Source organism: Rhinopithecus bieti, unplaced genomic scaffold (assembly GCF_001698545.2).
Source record: "Rhinopithecus bieti isolate Rb0 unplaced genomic scaffold, ASM169854v2 scaffold_2349, whole genome shotgun sequence".
Classification (NCBI taxonomy): Eukaryota; Metazoa; Chordata; class Mammalia; order Primates; family Cercopithecidae; genus Rhinopithecus; species Rhinopithecus bieti.
The window spans coordinates 520359-526358 of record NW_016804051.1 but is presented as its reverse complement, the minus strand read 5'-3'; positions in this window follow the sequence as shown (position 1 = coordinate 526358).

Sequence of the window (6000 nt, the reverse complement as noted above, 5' to 3'; positions counted from 1 at the left end):
TTGCTCCATAGCTCCCTGACCTTCTGTTTTCAGCCTAATCACTCAACTGAAATAATTGCTGTTAGAGTTCAAGAACAATGTCTTTGTTGTCACTCCTCAGTCTTTCTTCAGTCCTCATTTGTCTTGACATCTTTGCTACATTTGACATTGTTCATCGCGTTCTGAGCTTAGCCTCATGTTCTTTCTTTTAAAACTGTGGTTCAATCCTAAATCTTCGTGAACTCTATGCCAGGCGCTTTCAGTTGCCAATCTCACCATCTATCAACAACTGATCAGCCCCAATCATGGCAAACTCTTCCCCTTTGGCAGCGATTGATGTAAGGGCAGGCACGTGGCCTATTTCTGATCAATGGTAAAAGGAAGACCTCCAAGAGGATCTTGGGAAGTATTTGACTCCCTATAAAAGAGGCACATAATGAGAAGAAACATTTCTTCCTGCCCCTCCCTTTCTTCTTGGGACATTCCCACATTGAAAACATAAAGCATTGAGCTGTGTCATCCTGTCACCATGAGAAAAGGTCAAGAAGAATACAGAAGCCAGTGCTGTGTCCTGACATCTGGAACTGCCAAGTCAATGTTGCAACTACACACATATTAGAATGACAACAGGTATAGATACAAGCAGGGAACTATTGCTTATGTTTGTATTATTTGCAGCCAAATACATTGAGGCATTCCTCTGAAACCTTCTACCTCATCCATTTTCACAGAATATATTGTGAGGTCTATGCTGACCTTATGAAAATCTTAATTTCCAAACTTTCCCATCCCTAGACTCTCAGGGCACTAGATGTTTCCACCTGGATTTCATACCATCAGCTTAATGCAACATATGCAAATCCAACTCATCAGTTTTCGCCCAACATCAACAAGCCTTGTGTCATTGTCATTAAGATGAAGAACTCCGTTGAGCTTTGTTAAAAGGACATGAGTTCCAAGAGCTCCAAAGGCGGGGGTATAGTACACATAGGTGAAACAGACAGAATTTCAGATTTCTCTTAACATGGCTTAGCTCTGCGTAGATGTTCTGGCCATTTCACAATGGCATGGATGGAGACACAGAGTACACGGTAAGACATGGTCAATGATAAAGCCAAAGTAGAAGCAGTTGTCAGACCATGAAAGATGCCTTCTGAGCTTGGTCTTCATAGTGTAGATGGTGTAAGACTCTTAGCTGTGGAACAGGATGATCAAATTTGCATTTTGCAAAAATAGCTTCAGCAACAGTATGAAGGATGGATCAGAATGTTCAAGACTGAGATTAGTAAAACAAAACAAAAATCCTCTAGTCAAAAAATCCTCCTGAACAAAGACCCTGAAAGTGGCAATGGAGAGGGAAGGATATACTTGAAAAATATTTAGGAGAGAATTAATAAGACTATGAAACAAATTGAGTATGGAAATTGAGGGAAACAGAAAAGTATAAAATGAGAACTTAGGTTGACCAGGTAGTTAATGGCATACTTATATAAAAGGAAAGATTGTAATTATTGTGAGTCAGTATGCTGGAGTTCAATTTCACAGATGTTCAAATTGAGTTGCCTGTGTAACATACAGGTGGAAATGTCTAGTAGCCAGGGAAATACATGTTTCCACAACTCAGAAGAAAGATTTGGAAACACAGGTTTGGGAGTGTGAAAGATATTGTGGATGTACATGCTAACTACCCATCCCAAACCTCTTCTTGCATGTTTTCCTCTCCTGCAGAGGCTAGAATGCTTTAAAAAAATCTACATTTCTCAGTTTCCCTAGTAACCAGATGTAGCCACGTGACTATATTCTGTTCGTTAATGTTAAGTAGGAATGCTGTGTGGGACTTTTAAGAAAACTACTTTAATCAGTGTAACTCAAATGGGAGGTAGACTCTTTGCCCTCTCACTCTTCCTTTTTTCTTCTGCTGAGGTCAAGAATGTGATAGCTGGAGCTCCAGCAGCCATTTTGGCCATGATGTGACCTTGAAAATGGAAACCATACAGCAGGAAAATAGAGCAGAAAGATAAGAGGACCCTTGGTTCTTAATTACTGTGGAGCCCCCGTACCAGCACTGGACTGAGCACCTCCAGACTTGTTTTACATGTAAAGGTTTATTTGGGTTTTATGTTTAATCCCCCAAAGTACAATCCTAAATGATACATTAAATCACTATCAGTTTATAGGTAATCCCCACAGAGAATAAGAGGTCATGTTAGAGCCATGGAAGTGGAAGAGATCTTCCAGAAAGAGTCTATACAATGGGCAGGAAAATAAGCACCGATTTCTGGAGAACCTCAATGCGAAAAGCAGAGGGAGAGAAGTCAGCCAATGAGATTTAGGAGGAAGAGACAGAAAGTGAAAAGGATGTGTCAGACCTAGAGATGGTCTGCTCAGATTCCTAGCTATAAGAAGTGTGAGTCGAGAAAGGACTCACTGCCTATCTGAAAGGAGTGGGATTCGTTGACAGCCTCCAGCTGTCATTGGTTGACAGCTCCATCATGGTCTACTTCCGTTTTAATGTCATACTCTTTTGGGGCTAGCTCCTGGCCAATCACTGAGTAACACAGTAAGCGAAGATCACTTCTCAGTGCAGTTCTGCCAGTGATTGAGCAATGCGTGGTACAAAACTTCCACCCAAAACAGGACTTTTCTAACAGGCCCTCTTTATTCCAGAGCTCTCCATCAGACTGATAGAGACCATCAGACCTGCATCGCAGTCAGATAGTTCCTTCTACCCAACTAATCTTTTGACGACCTAACTCTGTTTCAGCATCTCCTTGCCAGAAAACCCAGCTGGATATTAAGAGGCTGTACAAGTTAACATGTATTATTTGATTTAATTAAATATGTATAAAATCATTTACTTTCAAAGTGAAGAGGTAGGTTAATGATTTCTGCAACTTACCAAAACTACCAAACACAGATGTTCTTACTCAAAGCAGTTCACTTTCCAATTCATGTGCTCAGTCCTCTCTGGTTTTTTATCCCTCGTAACCCAGAATAAAACCATATTTCATCAATAGTCCTTCCAAAATGTCCATTTCTGTTTTCTTACTTTCCATTTAAGTTTTATCTTGCAATCAAATATGTAGGAAAAATGAGTAAGAATAAATTAATAACATCACAAGTAAAGGAATGCATTCAAGGCCCTTTGTGTGCATCATTACCGAATACTGTCCAGATTCAGCTATATTATGGTATAAATCACAACCATTCAACACATAACTCCATATGGTAACAGCTCAATATAATAAGATTAATTTATAAGGCAGGTATTAAATATGTTCCCAGAACATAATGGCCAAGAGTATTGTCAATAGAATTCATTGAAAAGGTCCTTGTTTCTGATAATCCAACCATTTATTTCACAAAGACAAAGGTTCATTTTCTCTTCCTTCCTTTTATGTCCATCACCATTTAGCACAAATTAATCTCCCAAGCAAAGCATGAGTACCTGCAAATATGTTGGCATTTCCTTCTTATAAGAAAAGCAACAAAGCAGATAAAAATCTGCTTTCCTCAATTTCAGAGAGCCACTATTATTGATGTACTATTTAAAACCTCTAACGTTCTCTTTGGAGGTCAGCAAACTACCACCCGTAAGCTAAATCTGACTTCTCATCTGTTTTTTAAACAAAGTTTTATTGGCACACATTCCTGCCTGTTAGTTTAAATACTCTCTATGGCTGCTTTTGTAGTACAAGAGCAGAGCTGAGTCACTACAACAGAAACCATTTGGCCTACAAAACCTAGAATATTTACTATCTGCCCCTTAACAGAAAAGATTTGCCAACCCCTGTTCTAGTTTAAAAATTATCGGACGGGCGCAGTGGCTCAAGCCTGTTCCCAGCCCTTTGGTGGCGAGACGCAGGATCAACGAGGTCAGGATGATCGAGACCATCCTGGCTTAACACCTTGAAACCCTTCTCTACTAAGAAATACAAAAAAGCTACGCCGGGCGATCGGTGGCATGCTGGGAGCGGGCGCCAATGTGTCCCAGCTACTCAGGAAAGCTGATGCGCAGTAGAGACATGATAAAACCAGGAGACAGAGCATTAGCAGTGAGCGAGACCGGCCGACTTGCAACTCCACTCTGGGCGCCAGAGCAGACTGCCGACTCCATCTCAAAAAAAAAAAAAAAAAAAAAAAAAAAATTTATCATCGATATGCTTTTATATTCTCAGGTATTTATCCACTCATTTCACTGACATTTTAACATGTTAACATCACGGTTCATAGGTGTTGATCTGAAATCAGGTAACTCTTTTTAAAGATCATAATGCATGCTCTTTTTCTTTAATATGTGGTTACTATTTTTAATTAATCTATTTTTTTAATCATCTTCTACTCAGATGACATTTGTGTTTTTTCTCGGATGACAGTAGAATCTTGACTCCAACACTTGATATTCGGCCATGTTTTAGGATAGAGGTTTAAACTTCAGGTTTTGGAATAAAAAAAAAAATCTAGTCCCCAAAAGAAACTGGAAATAAAATATCTACTGATTTAAGAGAAATAAAAGATGAGTAGGCCCTAATTCGAATGTTTTCTGTCTTTCCTTTGGAAAAGATTGCCTCTCTCAATAAAAGAAAGAGGATGACAGCCTTTTAAAATGCCTTTCATCCTCAGATCTTTCGACGTCACAGACCTTCCTATTTTAACGGAGCAGCACCTTCTAAGAATTCATCAATGAATCCTAACACAAAAAGGAAGGGGAAGAGGAGGTCCAGAGTGTAGGAAGATTCCAAACTGCTGTCCTAAATGGCAAGTGTTATGCAGACCACAAGTTTGCTCAATTCAGAGATGCCCAGAAGGCTAAGCGTGGATTTCTGGTTATCAGCTTCCGTGTGTCAGCTTTCAGCTGGGAGGTCTGTAGCTTACCCACAGAACATAAATCAACTTAGGTCTCTGTGTGATGACTTTGCCCTCCTCCTGAAGCTCTTTATTTTCTCTTACTGTTTCCTTCTCTGTAGTGCACACAACTACTTGGGGTTTGTGAACCATGGGTTCAATCACAACTTCAAGACGATCAAATCAGCACTTTTGAATGTAGTCTCTCAGTTTTCATATGCCAAGTACATTTTTACTTTCCTTTTATTTCTAAAGTAGTGTAAATATCTTTGCATAAACATCATAAAAATACTAGTAAGTAAAAAAAGGAAAAAGAAAATTTGGATTATTCATAAATCCCACCACCCAAAGAAACCAATGCAAAATGTTGCTATATATTTATTTATGCATGCAGTGAGTTGAGTAGTACTCATCCCTCACCTCACCTTCCAAAAGATACGTCCACCCAAAACTTGTAAATGTGACCTTATTTGGGAAAAGGGTCTTTGCAAAGACAAATGTAATTATGTTAAGGATCTCAAAATGAGACAAGTCTGGATTATCTGGTAGGCCCTATATCTAATGACAAGTGTTCTGATTTCAGACTCCTGGCATCGAGAATTATGGAAGAACACATATCTGTTGCTTGTAGCAATTTGTTACAGTAGCCTGAGGAAGCTAATACATTTGTTCAGTAAATATTTATTGAACAATTGTAACTCAGATATTATACCAAGGAGCTGGTGTATAAGATACCAAACAGGCCAGGCACGGTGGCTCACACCTGTAATCCCAGCACTTTGGGAGGCCAAGGCGGGCGGATCACAATGTCAGGAGATCAAGACCATCCTGGCTAACACAGTGAAATCCCGTCTCTACTAAAAATTAAAAAAAAAAAAATTAGCCGGGCGTGGTGGCAGGTGCCACTCGGGAGGCTGAGGCAGAGGAATGGCGTGAACCCAGGAGGCAAAGCTTGCAGTGAGCCAAGATTGCGCCACTGCCCTCCAGCCTGGGTGATAGAGCAAGACCCCATCTCAAAAAAAAAAAAACAAAAAGACACCAAACTTTTCAAAGTTTTAATCTGTGCATACATAGAAATATATATATAAATATGTTTTTAATGGGTAATGATACGATTGTTATTAACACACCTTTCCATCTAGTGATATAAACATCTTTTTATGAAAATAATAAATA